Genomic DNA, 25,290 nt, shown 5'->3' with positions numbered 1-25,290 from the left:
GGGGAGAGGGTCTCCAAGAACCTTTGCTTCAGCTCAATGGGGATAAGTATGTTCATATACTCAATATAACCATTAGCCCCCTAATCGCTTGTCATTAATTATCACTTAGGTGTTAATATATGCTTTCATTAGTGTGAACTTCGCTGGTTGAAACAAAACCACTCTATTCATGGTTGAATTACACCTGTAAACAATCAAGAGTTCTCTCGTTATATCTCCTTGGTTAAAACACTATACACCCTAGGTTTGGTTTCAAACTTGCTTTGATCACCTCTGCGCAATTGGACACCACTTGTACCATCTAGATATCTTGAATAATGACCAAACAAAAGAGAGGAGGCTACCGGCCCTCCCCCCGTCGCCCCTTGATGGATGACCCGGGGGTGAATCCCTAGCGCCGTCCACCACCTCCCCTCCCCTCCCCTCGTCTCGCCGCTGCCTAAGGGGTCACCGGCCGGGCCGCATGACCACCGATAAAGGTGGCAGCGGGGCTCCTCTCTGCCCCATGGTTTGTGTGGGGTGTTGGATCTGGGGCGGCGGCCCTAGCAGCAAGGGTGGCGCGTGCCCGGAAGCGCAGGTGGCGGTCACCGGCACATGGATACGCATACTTGGTCACACGGGCGACGAGGAGGCGGTGGTCGTGAGCTCGGCGCGGGAGCTGTCTCCGCCGGTTCCCTGCACCAGATCAAAAGAGGGCGACTTCTCCGCGCGCAGCCTAGCAAATCCCATCTGCTCAGGACTTTGGCGTCCTCTGGTTCGTCAGGCCTACAGGCTTGGTGGTGTGCTTAGGGTCGAGGGAGAGGATCGGGGGAAACCCTTGGCTGGCGGTGACGACCACGACGTCAAGGGCGCTATGGGCGTGTTTTACCTCCTGTGGGTGACACCGAGGTCCATCCCTTTACCTCCCCCATGTGTCCCTGGTGAAAATGAGAAATCCTCCATTTGGGTGGCGGCGGTGCCCCAATGTCATCACCTTCTTGAATGCGCCGCCTTTGGACAGTGGGGTGGCGGACTCTATTGCGCGGAAGTTTGTCCGCCATGGCGGCCGGTGTTCTTTGATGTCGCTTGAAACTGCGTCAGTATTTCCCCAAAGAGGAAGGAATGATGCAGTACAACTACGGTAGGTATTTCCCCAAGTTATGAAACCAAGCTATGTAAACGGTACTTGCACACAAAGAAAAAAATACTTGCAACCCGACGTGTAAAAGGGGTTGTCAATCCCTCCTCGGGCAAAAGATAGATTGGTTTGTATGCTTTTGGATAAATAGATATCGCAATAACACAAAATAAAATAAAGAAATAAAAAGTGCAACAAGGAATTTTTGTTTTTTTTGGAATAATAGATATGAAAATAAAATCGAATAAAAATAGACCGGAAAGCAATATGATAAAAGATAGACCCAGGGGCCGTATATTCCACTAGTGGCTTCTCTCGAGAAAATAGCATATGGTGGGTAAACAAATTACTATTGGGCAATTGATAGAAGATCAAATAATTATGACCATATCAATGATCATTATATAGGCATCATGTCCATGATTAGTAGACCGAAACGATTCTGCATCTGCTACTATTACTCCACACATCGACCGTTATCCAGCATGCATCTAGTGTATTTAGTTCATGGAGAAACGGAGTAATGTAATAAGAACGGTGACATGATGTAGACAAGATCTATTCATGTAGGTATAGACCCCATATTGTTATCCGTAATAGCAACGATACACGCGTGTCTTGCTGCCCCTTCTATCACTGGGAAAGGACACCGCAAGATCAAGCCCATCAAAAAGCACCTTTTCCCATGGCAACAAAAATCGATCTAGTTGGCCTAACTAAACCAAAGATTCAAAGAAGAAATACGAGGCTATAAGTAATCATGCATATAAGAGATCAAAGAGAACTCCAATAACTTTCATGGATATAGATCTGATCATTACTCAAACTTCATCGGATCCCAACAAACACACCGCAAAAAGTAATTACATCAAATTGATCTCCAACAGACCATTGTATTGAGAATCAGAAGAGAGAGAGAGAGAGAGAGAGAGAGAGAGAGAGAGAGAGAGAGAGAGAGAGAGAAAGCCATCTAGCTGCTTCCTATGGACCCTTAGGTCTATTGTGGACTATTCACGCATCATCGGTGAGGCACCAATGAGGGTGATGAACCCCTCGGTGATGGTGTAGATTAGATCTCGTGGTTCTGGAACTTGCGGCGGCTGGAATTGTGTTTCGACGTCCCCCTAGGGTTTCTAGAATATTTGGGAATTTATAGGGCAAAAAGGCGGTGTAGGGGGGTTCTGTGGGGACCACAACCCCCTGGGCGCACCCTAGTGGGTTGTGCCCTCCACGAGCCTCCCCTCTGGTACTTTCTTGGCCCCCAATGTGTCTTCTGGTCCAAAAAAATCTCCAAAAAGTTTCGTGGCATTTGGACTTCATTTGGTACTGATATTCTGCAAAGTAAAAAATAGCAAATGGCACGTCGCACTATGTCAATAGGTTAGTTGCCTTAAAATGATGTAAAGTTGCTTTAAAATGATTGTAAAACATCCAAGAATGATAATATAACAACATGGAACAATCAAAAATTATAGATATGTTGGAGACGTATCGACATCCCCAAGCTTAATTCCTGCTCGTCCTCGAATAGGTAAATGATAAAAACACATTTCTTTGATATGGAATGCTGCCTAACATGTTCATCACATTTTATTTTTCTTTTGTAGCATGGACATTCGGACTTTTAGATGGTACAAAGCAATATCCTAGTTTTGAAATAAAGATTTCAATACTCAAGCATATCAACAAGCAACCATGTCTTTCAAAATATCAACACTAAAGAAAGCTATCCCTAGCCCATCATGCTCAATCATTGATCCATTCATGAAGCGCACTCGAATATTAGCTACATCCAATGCTGAAGTACGATCATAGTGCCCCTTAGTTGGTGCTTTATAAGAGAAGATGGAGACTCAAATAAAAATAAATAACGCATAACGTAAATAAATAGGCCCTTCACAGAGGGAAGTAGGGATTTGTAGAGGTGCCAGAGCTCAAAGCTTAAATTGAGAGATAAAATATTCTGAGACGCATGCATTTCCTGTCAACAAAAATGACCGAGTAGTTCCCAACACTTTCCATGCTAGATATATCATAGGCGGTTCCCAAACAGAAAATAAAGTTTATTCCTTTTCCCACCATTCTTTCACACTTAATGGCTAGTCGTATCCACGGGTACCATCCATACTAACACTTTCCAAGGAATTTCTTATTTGATAACATAAAGTAAATTTCTTTTTCATTTCGGGACCGGGCATCCCTATTACTGTTGTACTCTCGTGCAATGACAAGTGAATAAACATTCATATTGAGAACAAAACATCTAGCATGGAAACTATTAGCCACCCCTGCCGCTTCATGAGCGGTACGGGCACACAAAAGGGAAATTATTTTGAAAATTAGAGTTGGTACATACAAATTTTCTTAGAACAGCACGAAAATACCACATGTAGGTAGGTATGTGGACTCATATGGCAAAACCAGGTTTATGAATTTTAGATGCACAAGTACGTAGTATTTCTACTTAGTACAAGTGGAGGCTAGCAAAAGAATGAAAAGCAACCAACCAAGAAACTAAAAATCTCATAAACGAGCATTAAGCATAACTAACACCAAATAATTCACCAGAAGTAGGATGTAATTTCATTGCATAACTATTGACTTTCGTACTTGCATAGGGAATCACAAACCATAACACCAATATTCTTACTAAAGCATAATTACTCACCAACATGACCCACATATTACTATCATCATATCTCAAAACTATTATAGAGAATCAAGTTTAGTTTATCCAATGATCTTCATGAAAGTTTTTATTAGATTCCTCTTTAATATCTATCACTTTGGGACTAGTTTCATATATTGCCATTGCTTTTGACATGCTCAAATAAATTTAAGTGAAGAAGATGAGCATAAAGATTTTCATTTCTCAAAATAATATAAGTGAAGCATGAGAGTATTTCTCCAAAAATATTAAAGCACACCATGCTAAAAAAGATATAAGTGAAGCACTAGAGCAATTCCATAGGTCAAAAAATTGAAGTGAAGCATATAGAGCAATTCTAACAAATCATAGCATAATTATGGCTCTCCCAAATAGGCGTGTCCAGCAAGGATACTTGTGACAAATTAAAAAGCAAAACAAGCAAAGACTCATATGAAACAAGACGCTCCAAGCAAAACTCATGATATGTGACGAATAAAAATATAGCTCCAAGTAAAATACCGATGGTTGTTAGTAGAAAGAGCGGATGCCTTCCGGGGCATCCCTAAGCTTAGTTGCTTGTTTCTCGTTGAATATTATCTTGGGGTGCCGTGGGGCATCCCCAAGCTTAGTCTCTTTCTACTCCTTATTCCTTCATCCATCGTGATCTCACCCAAAACTTGAAAACTTCAATCTTAGAAAACTTAACAAAACCTTCTTGAGATCCGTTAATATAAGAAAACCAATCTCTACTTTAAGTACTATTGCAAACCCATTTCAATTTTGTTACTGAATTATACCTACTATATTCTAACTTTACCATGGCTTATACCCCCGATACAATCCATACATTCATCAAAATAAGCACACAATGCAACGAAAATAGAATCTGTCAAAAACTGAACAGCATCTAATGATGTGAATTGTTCCTGCCATCAGAGGTTTGTGATGTCCAATTGTCGTGGGTAGAATTTTGTATTGTTGTGCATGTGAAGAATAAATTGAATTTGGCTGCACTTAATACACGAGAAACATATACAAGTGCTATATTTCCTAGTTCTTAATCATGCCTGGTTTGGATAAATGGGTTTTCCCTGTGACTTGAATTAATCTGATGAATCTGCAATGTGATTATTTTTCATAAAAATATTTTACTGATAACATGCAACCCCTTACTTAACCTGATGACTAACTACCTTATATGTGTTGCAGGGAAACAATAGGAAGCATTGAGGTTTACAATCGAGGTTAGCACATGCATGGTCCATTGTCTAATAGCACATTATTGTGCAATTGCAGGAACCATTCTAATATTTAGGTTTTTAACAATTTGGTCTTGCAATTGTAGGTCCTGCTGTTAGAGGTTTTGACCCACTGTTCGACCCTTTTTGCATATGGGGAAATGAGTTGTCCATGAGTATCAGTCAAGTCAAGAAACTCAGAAAGATTGTTAGGATAAAGAAATTAGCGGAAAAAAACAACAAGATCTTTGTTTGCACAATGAAGAAGACATCAGTTCACTACAAGATGGTACTAACTATTATACCTTGCCTTTTTAATTCCTTTGCCCCATTTCCAATATAGAGAATATATTGATGCACATCCTTGTTTTCAGGCCTTTCCAAAGCAGTTCACTGATGATTACCTCTCAAACCACCTGTATGGTCAGGAGACGAGGAAGGTATTCATACAACACCCATGGTTCAATATTAAAGTGTTCCTGAAGAGGGCAAAGGATGGAAGGTCAATCATCCACATGCACTGGCCTAAAGTTACAAAGACCGTCAACATCAATGAAGGCTCAATATTTGGCCTTCTACTTCAGTAGTTTTCCAGATGAGATACATTTGTCTATGTACCATCTATGATGCTAATTTCGAAAGGTTATAGATGTTGCATGTGAAACTTGGTCCTGGTATAGTTGTGTAATGGGGTAGCTGAGTGCTGAAGCTATATGATGTGGTACTCTGATGTATTTGAATTATGAAAATGAAATATATTGTGTGCTTAATATGAACTGTCAATTAGATTAGTAAATGGATTATGAATAATCGGATAATTAGCTTGGTAGTGGTGAATTAGCCTGCTAATTGGGTTTTGCTATTGCAAATGGTTGTTGAAAAAAACACCATGGGCGATGACCTCAGGAAAAGCACACAGTTTCTAGGAATAAAACGTGTTGGATCAATGAACAATCATACACAACTTTCTCTTAAAAACTGTTTGCGTTAGGCCACCTTGCGCAAACGTTTACCACATGAAAACTGTGTGTGATGGACAGCCTTTGCCACACAGTTTCTTCCATGAACCTTGTGTGATATATTCAATAACGCAAGCGATTTGACGGGAAAAATTGTGTGTGGTGTACCTATAAACGGAAACATTTTCCTTCGAGCGACTGTGTGGGATGTACATACGAACGGAAACGTTTAGCGGGGACTGACTGTGTGGGATGTACTTGCGACTGGAAACAATTGCGTCGTATAATTGTATCTTTTTAGCCCTACTGTACGTATTTCCATATTTGAGCGCTCACCGGTCGCACACGACCTCATTTTGCCGAACGTGTGTACCAGGAGGGCATATCCCCGAGGGTTTCTGGGTCGTATGGGAAGGACCCCCCTATCGCCCACACTCACTTGGCGACGGTTCCAATTGCCGTCGCGGAAAGGGGTTAAAAACTGTTTGTTTAGGAGTTTGCTGTAGTAGTGATCATATGTCCTAGTTGTTGGTGTCCTAGATTAGGGGGCAATTGCCACGTCGACCTGCTGGTTATGGGTCGAGCCGAGGACCCACCGAAGACTGATACACATGCTGGCCCTGGCCCTCGGCGTAATCAAGGTGAACATCTCCTGAAGGCTTGGTATACACTTCAAGCATATTTGAATGATCGACATGTTTATCCCTAGATTATAACTGACCATGTGTAAACCATACATACCCCTGGTGCCTATATAAGTGCTACTTCTTGAATTTGCGTTGGTTTTTCCTCGAAGAGGAAAGGGTGATGCAACAAAGTAGAGATAAGTATTTCCCTCAGTTAGAGAACAAAGGTATCAATCCAGTAGGAGGCACAAGCAAGTCTCCAATCTATATATGCACCTATACAAACAATCAAACACTTGCAACCAACGCGATAAGATAGATATAAAAGATTACTAAAACATAAAATAAAAGAAAAGAAAATAAATTGCAGCAAGATATTTTGGGTTTTTTCGGTTTATAGATCTGAAAATATATAAGGGAAAATAGACCCGGGGGCCATAGGTTTCAGTAGAGGCTTCTCTCTTGAAGGAAAATAATAAGGTGGGTGAACAAATTACTGTCGAGCAATTGATAGAAAAGCGCAAAGTTATGACGATATCCAAGGCAATGATTATGCATATAGGCATCACGTCCGTGTCAAGTAGACCGAAATGATTCTGCATCTACTACTATTACTCCACACATCGACTAACTCCTGCCTGCATCTAGAGATTAAGGTCAAGACAACAGAGTAACGCATTAAGATGACATGATGTAGAGGGATAAACTCAAGCAATATAATGAAAACTCCATCTTTTTATCCTTCATGGCAACAATACAATACGTGCCTCGCTACCCCTACTTTGTGACTGGGTGAGCACACCACAAGATTGAACCCAAAACTAAGAACCTCTCCCATTGCAAAAATACCAATCTAGTTGGCCAAACCAAACCGATAATTCGATGAGAAATACAAAGATATCAAATCATGTATATAAGAATTCAGAGAAGATTCAAATAATATTCATAGATAACCGGATAATAAATCCACAATTCATCGGATCTCGACAAACCCACTGCAAAAGAATATTACATCGGATAGAACTCCAAGAACATCAAGGAGAACATGGTATTTAAGATCATAGAGAGAGAAGCCATCTAGCTACTAGCTATGGACCTGTAGGTGTGAGGTAAACTACTCATGCTTCATCGGAAGGGCAATAGGTTTGATGGAGATGCCATCCGTGATTGAACCCCCCTCCGACAGATCACCAAAAAAGGCCCCAAGATGGGATCTCACGAGAACACAGTCTTGCAGCGTCAGAAAAGTATATTTGTGGACGCTTCTGATGGTTTGGGAATATTTGTCAATTTATAGGCCGAAGAATAGGGTTAAAGGAGCTCGGAGGGACCCACAAGGCAGGGGCGCCCCCCTAGGGCGCGCCCTTCACCCTTGCCATCGCCTCAGGACTCCTTTTCCTTGGTCTCCAAGTCCTACGTGTGTCTTTTGGTCTAAGAAAAAGATCATCGTAAAGTTTTATTCCGTTTGGGTTGCATTTTATATTCCTTTTCCGCGGAACTAAAAAACAAGGAAAAAACAGAAACTGACACTGGGCTCTAGGTTAATAGGTTAGTCCCTAAAATAATATAAAATAGCATATTAATTCATATAAAACATCCAAAACAGATAACATAATAGCATGGAACAATAAAAAATTATAGAGACGTCGGAGACATATCAAGCATCCCCAAGCTTAATTCCTACCCGTCCTCGAGTAGGTAAATGATAAAAACATAATTTTTGATGTGGAATGCTACCTAACATATTTATCCATGTAATCTTATATAATGTGTCATGAATATTCAGATCCATAAGATTCAAAAAAAACTTTAACATTGACATAAAAACAATAATACTTCAAGCATACTAACAAAGCAATCATGTCTTCTCAAAATAACACAGCCAAAGAAAGTTATCCCTACGAAATCATATAGTCTGGCTATGCTCCATCTTCATCACACAAAGTATTAAATCATGCACAACCCCGATGACAAGCCAAGCAATTGTTTCATACTTTTGATGCTCTCAAACTTTTTCAACTTTCACACAATAGTCTCACATCAATAGGTGGAATAGAATATGGTGTTTGTGGAGAAGACAAAAAGAAGGAGATAGTCTCACATCAACTAGGCGTATCAATAGGCTATGGAGATGCCCATCAATATATATCAATGTCAGTGAGTAGGGATTGCCATGCAACGGATGCACTGGAGCTAAAGTGTATGAAAGCTCAAAAGAAACTAAGTGGGTGTGCATTCAACTTGCTTGCTCACGAAGACCTAGGGCAATTTGAGGAAGCCCGTCATTCGAATATACATGACAAGTTCTATAATGAAAAATTCCCACTAGTATATGAAAGTGAGAATATACACTACTGCAGGATGCTGCTAACACGATACTACGATCAGAGACCCTTCGAGAAACTGTGTGCGATGCCATAATCGCAAACAGTGGTGTATGAAAACCGTCAGAAATGTATAAAACATTTGCGATGACGGATGCATCAAACATGGTTCCGGTTTTAGTTGCGTGTGTGATGAAGGGCATACGGTTCAGTTCAATTAACTATTTGCGATGAGGATGAACAAAAGAAACAGGTAGACAGATGAAGGCGTGTGCGATACACAGCATACGGTTCACTTGGATGAACTGTTTGTGATTAGGCAACACAAAAGAAACGGGCATCCAGATGAAGGTGTGTGCAATATACAACATACGCTCACTCGGATGAACTGTTTGCATTGAGACAAGAGAACAGGAATGGTTCAATATAACAAGATGTGTGTGATACGCGGCAAACAGGTCTGTAATCAGAAATGTGTGTGAAGACCGATAATAACACATATGATTGCTTCTAATAAGACGTATGTGATATGCCTGGTCTACACAACATCTATTGGCCATTGGGGGACGGGCGGTCATCCGGATACGCCATAAGGATGCGAAGAGGCATCCTATCAGCAAGGACTAGCCGTTCCACTAGTAGCTCATGTAAGAAAACTCTTAAGTTAAGTGTACTCAGGCTAGAGCAGCCATCAGATGGGTGACTGGATGGGAAGTTGTATTGATGTTAAATTAACTGATAGGATGTGTCATATCTGCCAAATTAAATGACTGATACGAGCAATCCCATGAGTTAATTTAACCTTGAGGTCCTTGTTTTTTATTTTTATTTTATTTTTAACACATGTTAAAGAAGGTCTACCGCATTACTTTTTGACAATGTGCGATACGTGGCATACAGTTGATCCATCCGACCTGTTTGTGGTGGAATAGGCCGTGTGTGTTGTGGGAAAACGCTTGCTAGTATTCAACCGTTTGGGATTGATGAATTCATCACCGACGAGTTCCCTAGGGTGGTCCGTGTTCATCTGATCATCATCTACTTCTCGTGCTAGCTCGATGTTCCTTCTATGCTAAGTTTCCATTAATTGATGGTGTTTTATGAACACGCCACCGTTTCCCGCCATTTGTTCACCTGTTTCCCGCCACCCAGCGATATTGTGCATAGGCCGCGCGCGACGCACGGAGGCGACAAGCACAGCCTGTAGCACATCTATCTTTTCGAAGCATGCCAACCCACCAAAGCGTCGTCTCTGCCGTCAACCTTGTCGACGAGGAAAACGAGAAGGCGCCACGGCCGGCCGAGGTGCTCCCCGGCAACGCGATGGACGACGCTGTGATGTGCGTCATCGCCAGGGTTGAGCATACCTTTGGTGCATGGCGCTTGAGCGCCACGGATCAAGATAGGCATGTCAGCGGTGACAGGCTGCAGCTCGCTGCACAACATGATCGATGGCGCGCCGCAGAGCAAGCTGGGTGCGTTCGCGCTGATAGGCTGCGGCTCACCGCACGGCGAGACCGTTGGAGCGCCGCAGAGCGAGAGGCGCGGCGCGCCGCACATTAAGAGCGGATCCATCGATGCTTGCCTCCTGTCGACATGGCGTAGTAGCTGGGTACAAGTTCTGTCAGTACCCCCATTCCTCGCTAGGAGTGGGCAGAGGCCCTCAGCACCGTACTTACACCAGAGGCCGGCCGCGCCGTACTTGCACTGGACACCCGCCAGGCCGTTACCATGGGTTCCGCCGTTCGCCTTGTCCGCGGCCCGTTGGATGCCAACGCGCTGGTCCGTAGGCTCGACCGCCTCCTTGGCCCAGGTGTCCACCTGGGCACAGTAGAGGAACATGGCCGTCCCATCCTCGAGCTGGTGATCTCCGATGAAGTAGCCAACTTGGAGCTCGAGATGACGCTCCAGATGTACCGCGAGCATGTCGACCGCTTGGACGAACGCATGCACGAGTTCAGGCAAAACCAAGAGCTATCGTAGGCAAGGGCTGCTGGTCATGGTCTCATGGACGCGTTTTATTTTGAAAAGTCGTTTCGACGTGGATAGCTATGTATTCACAATAATCATAATATTGCTCTGTTTCAATGTGTGTACTCTGTTTTCCATTCTTATATGTTCTGTTTCAATGTGTGTATACGCTTCCCATTCTGTATATGTGGGTGATAACATCTAGATTCAAATTAGTATACAAAACAGATAGAAAATGGAATTCATAATATATATATATATATATACACACACACACACACACACACACACATAAACACTATTCTGATCACGGGATCAGAATAATATTCTGATCACAACCTGAACTGCCTGAGTAACGCGCCTGAACTTCTCTCTATACGAACCCGACCTTCGGGCTATCTTCGCAACCGTGCCTTCTACCGCGAGTTTTTCTGGTTAGTCGTGTTCCATGTGATTTAAGTGTAATCTTCAAACGATTTTTAGCAACTAAATACTCGTTTTAGATAGGAATCTCGCTCATAGGCAGATTTTGCACTCGGGTCGTGAAGAACTCGCGTTTTTTGCGATTTTACTGCCTAAGTTGTTCGACCTGAACTTCCCCCTGTGCTAGGTTGAACTTCCCGCAACATTGCCCAAATAGGGCTTGCTATATACCGTTGGAAAGCTATGGATACGAGTATCATGACCCAAGTTAAATTTTTCGCAAAATGTAAGCGATTTAAGAGCAGTTTTGAAAACCATTTTTTCTTCACACAAAAAACGTGAATCTTAATTTCGATCACATTTCTAAACCGTTTATCGTAATGAGGCATATAATATGGCGTTGGAAAGCTGCTGCAAAACCGCTCCTTCCACATGTTGAAATTTTTCTAATTCCCTATGGTTAAAGAGTAATTTGAAAAAACGTAAAATTTCGTAAACCGGATAGCTGAGTTTGTTTTTTCAATGTAATTTCTAAACGGCTAATCCAATGGAGGCATATGATATGGCGTTGGAAAGCTTATGAAAATGTGCTAATTTTGGATGGTTTAAGAGTAATTTAGAAAATGGTCCAACTCCTACCGAGTTCGTATTTTCGAGCTAATTTTTTAACCGTGCGTCCGAATGCAGCAAATGATATGGCGTTGGAAAGCTTGAACAAATGCGAAACATTTTGGTATGTATTGTTTCTCCCATTTCTTTACGGTTTTAAGTCAGTTACGAAAATGGCGAAAAATGTATTTTTGCCGTAATTTCTACAAACTTTATCGGAATTGGGCAAATAATATACCGTTGAAAAGCTACGGAAAATGCGAAATGTTTTCATGTTGATTGTTTTCTCTGATTCCTAGCCGTTTTCAAGTAATTCCGAAAACGGCGGGATCATTGGTTTTGCCTCTACCGCGAAACAGATTCTTCAAAAATGCACCGCGTGAAGAACCTGAACTTCTCGGTGAGTGTACCTGAACTTCACTCTGTTTTTCACGTGATTTTCTTGCTCGTAGATCTTCATCCACTGCTCGTAGCTATCCATCCCACTCACGGGAATTGAGCGGGTGATATACCGATGGAAAGCTGCTGTAAACATGCAACTTTCCTGTGTTGATCATTTTTTCATACTAGCGACGATTTTGAAAGTTTTTTATCTGAAATTCATTTAGCGTAGTAGTTGAACTTCCTGCTGTTTTCACGTTGAACTTCTGGGACGTATTTTTGTTTGTAATTTTCTCATCCATTCGTAAGTGTTACACAAACGTCTCTCACAATAATTTTTTTAACTTTCTCCGACCAAAGACTTGTACTTACATAAATGATATTACCATCGTTTCGAGGTAAATTCGAAAATGGCGAGATCATGATTTCTGCGTTCATCGTGAATGGAAATGCACTGCTTGAAGTAGTTGAACTTCTGGAGCATGTCTGTTTGAACTTCACTTTGTTTTTTGACGTGATGTTTTTTGCCCGTAATTCTCAAACCACTTACCGTAATTGAGCAAATGATATGCCGACGGAAAGTTATGAAAAACACACAACTTTTTTGTGTTGATGAGTTTTTCATACTCGCAACGGTTCAAAATATATTTTTGCATGCGTAAAACAACGTCTTTTTTGCCTGTTTTTTACATGTAACTGAAGGTCGGACGTCTCACACTAGAGATCTCAAACTTCACCGGGAGTAGCACGTGAACTTATAGCAACAAAATCTTTTAAGCTTTTTGTTTTCTATTCTTATTTTCCTATCTAAAACGCATTTCGTGTAGTAGTTGAACTTTCAGCTATTTTCATCTTGAACTTCTGTCATGTATTTTTGTTCAACTTCTCTCACAAGAATTTTTTGAACTTCCCCGGACATAGCACTTGAACTTCTAGTAACAAATTTTTTAGAAGTTATTTTATTTTTGAACTTCTTGTTTCCATTCTTTAATAACGAGATAAATCTGAGTTTTCTATAATCATCAAAGTTCTGCAGCTTTTTAATTTGGACTTCCTTGTTTTATTTCTTATTATTTCTATGAAATTTTGAAGCGCTCTATTTTTTTTAAAGTTGAACTTCTTGTTTCCATTCTTTAATAACGAGGAAACTCTAAGTTTTCTATAATCATCAAATTTCTCCATCTTTTTAATTTGGACTTCCTGGTGTTATTTCTTAATCTTTTTATGAAATTTTGAAGCGCCCTATTTTTAAAAGTTGAACTTCTTGTTATTTTATTTTTTAACTTCTTTGTTTCCATTCTTTAATAATAAGGAAAATCTAAGTTTTCTATAATCATCGAACTTTGTCATCTTTTTAATATGGACTTCCTTGTTTTATTTCTTAATCTTTTTTTACTAAATTTTGAAGCGCTGTATTATTAAAAGTCGAACTTCTTGTTTCCATTCTTTAATAACGAGGAAAATCTGAGTTTTCTATAATCATCGAAAGTCTCCATCTTTTTAATATGGACTTCCTAGTTTTATTTCTTAATCTTTTTTTTACAAAATTTTGAAGCGCTCTATTATTAAAAGTTGAACTTCTTGTTTCCATTTTTTAATGACAAGGAAAATCTGAGTTTTCTATAGTCATCGAACTTGTTCATATTTTTAATATGGACTTCTTGGTTTTATTTCTTAATCTTTTTTAAGTTGAACTTCGTCATTTATATTCTTTAGTAACAAGGAAAATCTGAGTTTTTTTTAAATATCGAACTTCTCTATTTTTGTAATTTGGACTTCTTGGTTTATTCTTTCAGTGACTGCAAAATCCTAGTTTTGTAATAAATATTGAACAGTTTTGTTATTTAAATTTGAAATTTTAGAGTTTTTTTAGAAATGTTGATAATCCAGTTTTTGGATCTGTTGTATGCTGAAAAGACACTTTTTGAGAGGAAAAAAAATAGTGGTACATCTTGTGAACACATGAAACTATGAGGCAATAATATTTTAACTTGACCCTAAAACTTGACCTTCTCGAACACAACTTCTTGGCATTCAGAAAATAAATAAATAAAATGGAAAAATACACAGTTGTAGAATAGATCAATTTCTTTCTATTTTTTATATGAAATCTCATTCGCATATGAGAAAGTAGTGCCTCGGCTTAGATTCATTTTTTAACAAATGATAAATTATGTCCAGTTTCTTTCTATGGAATTTCAATAAATGAAAAACAAGCGGATGCTCAAACATAAAGAAACAATCAAGAGTTTACTGTCAGGCAGACCTTTATACAGAGCAAATCTTTCATCGGTGGATTTTGGACAAAGCGATGCTCTTTTACCCCACTCAGTGTTCTCTAAAACCAAAATGATATTGTCCTTTGAGCAGCGATCTTGCAATCTCCAACTCACAATCCTCCTTTTCGTCTTCTTCCGTGTGTGCCCATATCCCAAGATCTACTTGCTCTAGCAACCTCGTTTGTGTAAATTAAAAGAACAAATGTGGTACAGTGCACTGGAAAAGCTCTCCGGTGATACTACAAAAAAAAATCTCTTTGAACCTCATTTCCCCATTATCTCCAAACTGCATTCTGCTTAAAATCTTTTGTGTGGTTTGCTTCTGCAAAATATGACGACCTGGTCATCATTGTGGTGCCTGAGACACAAGGATCAATAGAAGCACCCAAGAAGAATTAGCACTCCACGGTCTTGATTCATTTTGGAGAAGAAAACTCATGTTTTCCATTTTTTGAAGGACCTTTGAAATGAACCAACATATCACTACTTTTTTGCACCTCCAAGTATTTCTGAACTTCAGACAAGAAAATAACATAGAAAACAATACATAACTGAACATAGTATAGTAACAGGGAACAACATGTGAGCGAGATGGAGAGAAAATGTACCTTGGGGCGTCGATGTGCTAGGCAGCACACGCCATAGCTGCCGGGTGGGGGAGGAGTATTTGTATGCTGCATGCAGTCTGTACAAGAGATGGTCAAGGGCAGCTTCCTTGTCCATTGCTGAACCTGCAAGTCGATGGAGAAGTCCTCCAGGGAGCATTTATTGATGTGAACGGGAAGCATTATTTCACCCAAAAGTTGTTGAAAAATCATAGTGCAAATTCATTTAGGTATGAATCAACAGAAGTCCAGAAGAAGCTGGGGCAGAAGTCCAGAATATGAAGAACACTTGCCGCTAGAATATTTGGAGGAGCGTGCACGACATTTATTTGGTGCAAGGGCCTGAACTCAAGGCTCTGCATCAGTGAGGAGCTGGGCCGAGAACCTTGAACGGTGCTGGCATGGCCGCAGAGTCAGGGTAGCTCTGATTTTCATTTGTGGCCAAGGAGGATTGGGTGCGGGGGCGGCCGTGGTTGGCGTGGCAACGCGCAAGGGAGGAGATGCAGGGAGGCGTGGGAGACTAACCAAGGTGACGCACCAGCGACGAATCAGACTAGAACTCTGACCGATGAACTTCGCGCGACGGCATAGTCGACCTGCAGTAGCACGGGGGGAGACCTGGATGGGATCTGCTCCCCGGTCGGGAGGTGCTACGGTGGGGATCTGAGGCAGCGCCGGCACAGGTGGTCGCCGGGCGATGGTTGGCCGTCAGAACAGAAAAAGTTATGACGACCATGTCTAGCTCACCGTAGGAAGGGAAAAGGAAAGGGCAGGCCATCGGTGACCTCCGGCAAGCACGAGATGCTCCCTGAGCACGGGATCGCGACCAATGTAATGGACGGCAACCTCGAGCAGGGAAGATTGACGGCGGCCTCAAGCATGGCGACGACATCCGCCTGGTGGAACGAGGCTGGAGCCGGGTCTGACGCGTGGTGTAGGCAGCCGGCATTGGGGTCGGTCCCCAGGGACGGATCCGCGGCCAGCGGCGTCCAGTTGGCCAGATCCGTGGATGGGCAATGGCTCCAGTCGACGTATTCGATCATCAGGGAGAGGAGAGGAACTGGCGGCGGCACGCTGGGAGCATCGGGGTGAGGCATGGTCCTGGCGGAAGTAGATGGGAAGAGGGTCGAGGAGCGGCGGCGGGGGTCCGGGAGGCCGCGCGGCAGCAGGGATTCCAGGAGGCCGCGCGATGGCGGGGGGCCCGGCGGGTCACGCGGTAGCGGGGTGGTCTGTATGGCGATGGGATCAGCAGATCGGGGGAACGTGGCCTAGTGGATCAAGCAGTTCGACCCCGACGCCGGCTGCCTCCACCACGCGTCAGACCTGGCTCCAGCCTTGTTCCACCAGGCGGATGTCGTCGCCATGCTTGAGGCCCCCGTCATTCTTCCCTGCTCGAGGTTGCCGTCCATTACGTTGGTCGCGATCCCGTGCTCAGGGAGCATCTCGTGCTTGCCGGAGGTCACCGACGGCCTGCCCTTTCCTTTTCCCTTCCTACGGTAAGCTAGACATGGTTGTCATAACTTTTTCTGTTCTGACGGCCAACCATCGCCCGACGACCACCTGTGCCGGCGCTGCCTCGGATCCCCACCGTAGCATCTCCCGACCGGGGAGCAGATCCCATCCAGGTCTCCCCCCGTGCTACTGCAGGTCGACTATGCCGTCGCGTGAAGTTCACCGGTCAGAGTTCTAGTCTAATTTGTCGCTGGTGCGTCACCTTGGTTAGTCTCCAACGCCTCTCTGCATCTCCTCCCTTGTGCGTTGCCACGCCAACCACGGCCGCCCCCACACCCAATCCTCCTTGGCCACAAATGAAAATCAGAGCTACCCTGACTCTGCGGCCATGCCAGCACCATTCAAGGTTCTCGGCCCAGCTCCTCACTGATGCAGAGCTTTGAGTTCAGGCCCTTGCACCAAATAAATGTCGTGCACGCTCCTCCAAATATTCCGGCGGCAAGTGTTCTTCATATTCTGGACTTGTGCCCCAGCTTCTTCTGGACTTCTATTGATTCATACCTAAATGAATTTGCACTATGATTTTTCAACAGCTTTTGGGTGAAACAATGCTTCCTGTTCACATCAACAAATGCTCCCTGGAGGACTTCTTCATCGACTTGCAGGTTCAGCAATGGACAAGGAAGCTGCCCTTGACCATCTCTTGTACAGACTGCATGCAGCATACAAATACACCTCCCCCGCCCAGCAGCTATGGCGTGTGCTGCCTAGCACATCGACGCCCCAAGGTACATTTTCTCTCCATCTCGCTCACAGGTTGTTCCCCGTTACTATACTATGTTCAGTTATGTATTGTTTTCTATGTTATTTTCTTGTCTGAAGTTCACAAATACTTGGAGGTGCAAAAAAGTAGTGATATATTGGTTCATTTCAAAGGTCCTTCAAAAAATGGAAAACATGAGTTTTCTTCTCCAAAATGAATCAACACCGTCGAGTGCTAATTCTTCTTGGGTGCTTCTATCGATCCTTGTGTTTCAGGCACCACCATGATGAACTAGGTCGTCATATTTTGCAGAAGCAAATCACACAAAAGATTTTAAGCGGAATGCGGTTTGGAGATAATGGGAAAACGAGGTTCAAAGAGATTTTTTTTGTAGTATCGCCGGAGAGCTTTTCCAGTGCACTGTACCACATTTGTGCTTTTATTTTACACAAACGAGGTTGCTAGAGCAAGTAGATCTTGGGATATGGGCACACACGGAAGAAGACGAAAAGGAGGATTGTGAGTTGGAGATTGCAAGATCGCTGCTCAAAGGAGAATATCATTTTGGTTTTAGAGAACACCTAGTGGGGGAAAAGAGCATCGCTTTGTCCAAAATCCACCGATGAAAGTTTTGCTCTGTATAAAGGTCTGCCTGACAGTAAACTCTTGATTGTTTCTTTATGTTTGAGCATCCGACTTGATTTTCATTTATCGAAATTCCACAAAAAGAAACTGGACGTAATTTATCATTTGTTAAAAAATGAATCTAAGCCAAGGCACTACTTTCTCATATGCGAATGAGATTTCATATAAAAAATAGAAAGAAATTGATCTATTCTACAACTGTGTATTTTTCCATTTTATTTATTTATTTTCTGAGTGCCAAGAAGTTGTGTTCGAGAAGGTCAAGTTTTAGGGTCAAGTTAAAATATTATTGCCTCATAGTTTCATGTGTTCACAAGATGTACCACTATTTTTTTCCTCTCAAAAAGTGTCTTTTCAGCATACAACAGATCCAAAAACTGGATTATCAACATTTCTAAAAAAACTCTAAAATTTCAGATTTAAATAACGAAACTGTTCAATATTTATTACAAAACTAGGATTTTGCCGTCACTGAAAGAATAAACCAAGAAGTCCAAATTAGAAAAATAGAGAAGTTCGATATTTAAAAAAACTCAAATTTTCCTTGTTACTAAAGAATAAAAATGACGAAGTTCAACTTAAAAAAGATTAAGAAATAAAACCAACAAGTCCATATTAAAAATATGAACAAGTTCGATGACTATAGAAAACTCAGATTTTCCTTGTCATTAAAAAATGGAAACAAGAAGTTCAACTTTTAATAATAGAGCGCTTCAAAATTTTGTAAAAAAAAGATTAAGAAATAAAACTAGGAAGTCCATATTAAAAAGATGAAGACGTTCGATGACTGTAGAAAACTCAGATTTTCCTCGTTATTAAAGAATGGAAACAAGAAGTTCGACTTTTAATAATACAACGCTTCAAAATTTCATAAAAAAAGATTAAGAAATAAAACAAGGAAGTCCATATTAAAAAGATGGCAAAGTTCGATGATTATAGAAAACTTAGATTTTCCTCGTTATTAAAGAATGGAAACAAAGAAGTTAAAAAATAAAATAACAACAAGTTTAACTTTTAAAAATAGGGCGCTTCAAAATTTCATAAAAAAGATTAAGAAATAAAACCAGGAAGTCCAAATTAAAAAGATGGAGAAGTTCAATGATTATAGAAAACTCAGATTTTCCTCGTTATTAAAGAATGGAAACAAGAAGTTCAACTTTAAAAAAAATAGAGCGCTTCAAAATTTCATAGAAAAAATAAGAAATAAAACAAGGAAGTCCAAATTAAAAAGCTCCAGAAGTTTCATGATTATAGAAAACTCAGATTTATCTCGTTATTAAAGAATGGAAATAAGAAGTTCAAAAATAAAATAACTTCTAAAATATTTGTTACTAGAAGTTCAAGTGCTATGTCCGGGGAAGTTCAAAAAATTCTTGTGAGAGAAATTGAACAAAAATACATGACAGAAGTTCAAGATGAAAATAGCTGAAAGTTCAACTACTACACAAAATGCATTTCAGATAGGAAAATAAGAATAGAAACCAAAAAGCTTAAAAAAATTTGTTGGTATAAGTTCACGTGCTACTCCCGGTGAAGTTCGAGATCTCTAGTGTGAGACGTCCAACCTTTAGTTACATGTAAAAAACAGGCAAAAAAGACATTGTTTTAGCATTCAAAAATATATTTTGAACCGTTGCGAGTATGAAAAACTCATCAACACAAAAAAGTTGCGTGTTTTTAATAGCTTTCCGTCGGTATATCATTTGCTCAATTACGGTAAGTGGTTTGAGAATTACAGGCAAAAAACATCACGTCAAAAAACAGAGTGATGTTCAAACAGACATGCTCCAGAAGTTCAACTACTTCACGCAGTGCATTTCTGTTCATGATGAACGCAAAAATCATGATCTCACCATTTTCTAATTTACCTCGAAATGACGGTAATATCATTTGTGTAAGTTCAAGTCCTTGGTCGGAGAAAGTTAAAAAAATTATTGTGAGAGACGTTTGTACAAAAGGAATATTATTTGTGTAACACTTACGAATGGATGAGAAAATTACAAACAAAAATACGTCCCAGAAGTTCAACGTGAAAACAACAGGAAGTTCAACTACTATGCTAAATGAATTTCAGATTAAAAAACTTCCAAAATCGTGGCGAGTATGAAAAAATGATCAACACGGGAAAGTTGCATGTTTACAGCAGCTTTCCATCGGTATATCACCAGCTCAATTCCCGTGAGTGGAATGGAGAGCTACGAGCAGTGGATGAAGATCTACAAGCAAAAAAATCAAGTGAAAAACAGAGCAAAATTCAGGTACACGCACCGAGAAGTTCAGGTTCTTCACGCGGTGCATTTTCGAAGAATCTGTTTCACGGTAGAGGCAGAACAAATGACCCCGCCGTTTTCGGAATTACTTGAAAACGGCTAGGAATCAGAGAAAACAATCAACATGAAAAAGTTTTGCATTTTCCGTAGCTTTTCAACGGTATATTATTTGCCCAATTCCTATAAAGTTTGTAGAAATTACGGCAAAAATATGTTTTTCGCCATTTTCGTAACTGACTTAAAACCTTAAAGAAATGGGAGAAACAATACATACCAAAAAGTTTCGCATTTGTTCAAGCTTTCCAACGCCATATCATTTTCTGCATTCGGACGCACGGTTAAAAAATTAACTCGAAAATACGAACTCGGTAGGACTTGGACAATTTTCTAAATTACTCTTAAATCATTCAAAATTAGAAAAAAACTTTCAATATGAAAAAGTAGCACATTTTCATAAGCTTTCCAACACCATATCATATGCCTTCATTGGATTGGCCGTTTAGAAATTACATCGAAAAAACAAACTCAGCTATTCGGTTTACGAAATTTTACGTTTTTTCAAATTACTCTTTAACCATAGGGAATTAGAAAAAATATTCAACATGTGGAAGGAGTGGTTTTGCAGCAGCTTTCCAACGCCATATTACATGCCTCATTACGATAAACGGTTTAGAAATGCGATCCAAATTATGATTCACGTTTTGTGTGTGAAGAAAAACGGTTTTCAAAACTGCTCTTAAACCGCTTACATTTTGCGAAAAATTTAACTTGGGTGCTGATACTCGTATCCATAGCTTTCCAATGGTATATATATATATATATATATATATATATATATATATATATATATAGGGTGGGTCTATTATGATAACACCCCTTAAGACCTTATTCTGCTAACAAAACGCTTATTCTGCTAACAAAAATGAACTGCGTCACGCCCTATCTAATCGCGTGTGCAGACCAAACCGAACCGCAAGCACGCGAAAAACCAATCGCCCCTCTCTCTCCACTAACCAAATCCCAATCCCCCTACTACCGTATGCCCACCTCCTCCACTCCCGTGCCCTCCTCCACCTTCTTCGGTGCCGTCGCTCGGGCCCCGCCGCACCACCTCCTTCCTTCGGCGTCGCCGCTTCGTCCCCGCCACACCACCTCCTTCCTCTGGCGCCGCGCTGGCGCCCTGCACCGGCCCGACCCCCTCCCTCCCACCTTCTTCCTCCTCCCACCTACCCTCCACCTTTCACTGTCGGTGCTGGCCCAGCACCCGTCCAACTCCATCCATTGATGGATCCAACTCGCCACTCCCCCATAGAGCACCTCTCGGTGAATCCTGATGCGCGGCTCCCCAACGGCCCCTTCCTTCTCGGCAAATCCAGGCGCCTCGCGCGGCTACTGGCGCGGATCCGGGCACGCCACCACCAGGAGCCCCGTGTGGCTGTCGGCGTCGATCTGGTGGCGCCACCCCAAGGGGCCTCGTGAAGCTGCCGGTGTGGATCCAGACGCGCCGCCCACAGATGCCCCGTGCTAGCTGCTGGTGGCGTGGGTCCTTCCCCGCCACCCTACCATGGCCTCCCTGCATCCCCTTCCCACCAGCGAGGTGCTCTGTTGAGGGGCGCCAAGTCAGGCACTACTCTGACCGGAGGCATTGCAGGAGCCACGCGCTGCCTCCCCGTGTGGCTTTCCGAGCCGTTGATCCTCTGCGCCGACGTGACTCACCCCCCCACACCAACGCCCCCCGGTGAGAGCAGTTCCTCTGACTGGGCTCCTGGCGCACGGTTCAGGCAGCCTGGATGTTCAGTACGTCGGGGCTACCATAGAAGAGGCACGACGTGATTGGCCACCACCTCCCGCGAACACTACAAGAAATATGTCAACTTATGACCTTCTGTCAGTGACCCTGGAAGAATTGGTCATAGATTTATGACCATTTGAGACCAATTGGTCAAAAGCTGTTCGAGGGGCTCCAAACCCTAAACCATTGCGACCATTTTGGTCAGAAAGGTCATAATTTCCTTACACGAAATGGTCATAAAGCAAACAGCGCTAGTCCGCTGCCTTATTTCTAGTTGTTAACGACCAATATAGATGGTCATAGCTTGTAAATTGTGGTGGGTTGCTATGAATAGGCGCCACCTCATCAGTTTTGCCTATGTGTCATGTCCATGTGGCAGTTTTGCCCTAGGTTGTGAAGCAACCTATATTTCTGTAATTCCCAAAATTCCCCAAAAAATCTCATAAATTCTTTGCGTCATATCTTTGTCAAATATGTAAAAACTTTCCTTGTCTAGTTCAAAAATAATTCAAAAATATTCATTTTCCTTTTATGTTCAGAATAACAGTTTGTGAAGGAAGTACCACTTTGGCATGTCCAAATAGCATCCATTTTGTATAGTGCTTTCCTATGCCCAAATAACCATCCTCCACCAAATGCCAGCTCAATCCATTCATTATTTTGAGCCGAGCTTCAACATTCGTAGTTATGTCCAGTGTGGTAGTTTGCAAAGCAAGTACCACCTAGGCTCCTCCTTTTGAGCTGAAAATTTGTGAAAACGGTCTTCTTAGTAACTGATCATCCTCAGCCAAAACTCACGCCCATTAGCCATGTACATTTCCCGTACCGCTAATCAAACACTTGGCTGCTAATTCATGTTTGAGCATCGATAGGTCTCCTCGTGAGAATCTTATGTTGTAATTTTCTTCCTAGCACCAACCTGGGGAGTGCCCAACCCACTAGACATGCCTAGGCCACCCAGAACACATGGCAACGCCACAGTCACGCGGTGACCACGCGGCGGGCATGGGAGTTTACGCGCTCTAGAGTTGGGGCCCTCGGCCACCGCCCAAACCTCGACGTATCGCCACCAAACCATGTATTTATGATTAAATAGGTCCTTATGTAACTAGAAATGATTTTTGGAAAAAATAAATAGCAAAATATGAGGCAGCTGCAGTTCAAATTTGACCCGCTTCCAACTCAATCGGTAGAAATTTGTCTTTTTCATGAGAGGTGGATCAAAATTTTTTACACCAGACCATTTTGTCAATTGTGCATTAAATATGGCCTAGTATTTTATAAAAATGATTTGGTCCAATTTTGCAACAATTATTTGGTAGTTCCTTCACAAAAAAACCTCATTTCGGGCACTCGAAAAATGGAAAATGGTTTTTTCGTCCAACGAAAATGAAAACTTCCTTAGGCAACATTGTTTGCCAGTCCAATATGCACCCTTGTGCACAATATGAGATCATTTGAACAAACTATGCCATGAATGTGGCCATAAGATTGATCATTTGGCTTGAAAGCCATGAATCTTCACACTTGATAGCTCATTTCTGAGAACACTTTTTTAAAATAATTACCGTATTACAATTTTATTATTTTTCCTGGAAACTTGTTCACATATAATGACACAATGCGAAGGTTTTCCAATTTTTTGATTTTTTTTTGAATTTTTTATGCCCGTTTCAAAATGCGGTCAAAACGGCGGGCTTGACCGTTCCTATCTAGTGGTTGAATCTTGGAATTTTTTTGGTGTTTCTCTGATTAAATAGATGCTTATTTACCTAGAAATGATTTTTGGAAAAAATAAAGAGCAAAATATGAGGCAGCTGCAGTTCAAATTTGATCCGTTTCCAGCTGAATCGACGGCAATTTGTCTTTTTCACCAGAGGTGGATCAAAACTTTTTTCACCAAACCATTTTGTCAATTGTGCATTATATATGGCCTAGTATTTTATAAAATTGATTTGGTACATTTTTGCAACAATTATTTGGTAGTTCCTTCACAAAAAACCTCCTTTTGGGCACTTGAAAAATGAAAAATGAATTTTCCGCGCAAAGAAAATGAAAACTTCCTTAGGCAACATTGTTTGGAATTCCAAGATTTACCCTTGTGCACAATATGAGATCATTTGAACAAACTATGCCATGAATGTGGCCATAAGATTGATCATTTGGCTTGAAAGCCATGAATCTTCACGCATGATAGCTCATTTATGAGAACACTTTTTAAAAATAATTACCGTATTACAAGTTTATTATTTTTCCTGGAAACTTGGTCACATATAATGACACAATGCGAAGGTTTTCCAATTTTTTGATTTTTTTGAATTTCTTATGCCCGTTTCAAAATGCGGTCAAAACGGCGGGCTTGACCGTTCCTATCTAGTGGTTGAATCTTGGAATTTTTTTGGTGTTTCTCTGATTAAATAGATACTTATTTACCTAGAAATGATTTTTGGAAAAAATAAAGAGCAAAATATGAGGCAGCTGCAGTTCAAATTTGACCCGTTTCCAGCTGAATCGACGACAATTTGTCTTTTTCACCAGAGGTGGATCAAAACTTTTTTCACCAAACAATTTTGTCAATTGTGCATTATATATGGCCTAGTATTTTATAAAATTGATTTGGTACATTTTTGCAACAAATATATTATAGGACCTTCACAAAAAAACTTATTTTGGGCACTCGAAAAATGGAAATTTGATTTTTCGTGCAAAGGAAATAAAAACTCCCTTTGTCAATATTGTTTGCAAATCCATGATGTAAACTTGTGCAAAATATGATATCATTTGAACAAATATTTGATAGGACTTTCACAAAAACACTCATTTTGAGCACTAAAAAATGGAATAAATTTTTTTATGTTGAATCGATCACGACCAATTTATATGGTCATAAGGTCATCAAATGGTTTGCTGCGTTCTGATTGGACCATGAGCATATCACGCGGATCACGCATCAACCGCCGTCGGATGATTCCGGATCCAACGGCCCAAACCCACCCGAGCCAAAACCCTAGGTCTGTCCTCATGGATATTTTCCACCCACCCCCCGCCTCCATTCTTTCTTTCTTTCTCTCCCTCCCCCCTCAGATCCTCTCCCCTCTCCCCCGATGCAGATCCCCCTCGTCCCCCTCGTCCCCGCCACCCACCCCTCGTCCCCCTCAGACCTCGCCGCCACCCACCTCCGTCGCC

Source organism: Triticum dicoccoides, chromosome 5B, assembly GCF_002162155.2.
Source record: "Triticum dicoccoides isolate Atlit2015 ecotype Zavitan chromosome 5B, WEW_v2.0, whole genome shotgun sequence".
NCBI classification, from domain to species: domain Eukaryota; kingdom Viridiplantae; phylum Streptophyta; class Magnoliopsida; order Poales; family Poaceae; genus Triticum; species Triticum dicoccoides.
Note: the sequence above shows the minus strand (reverse complement) of the source record.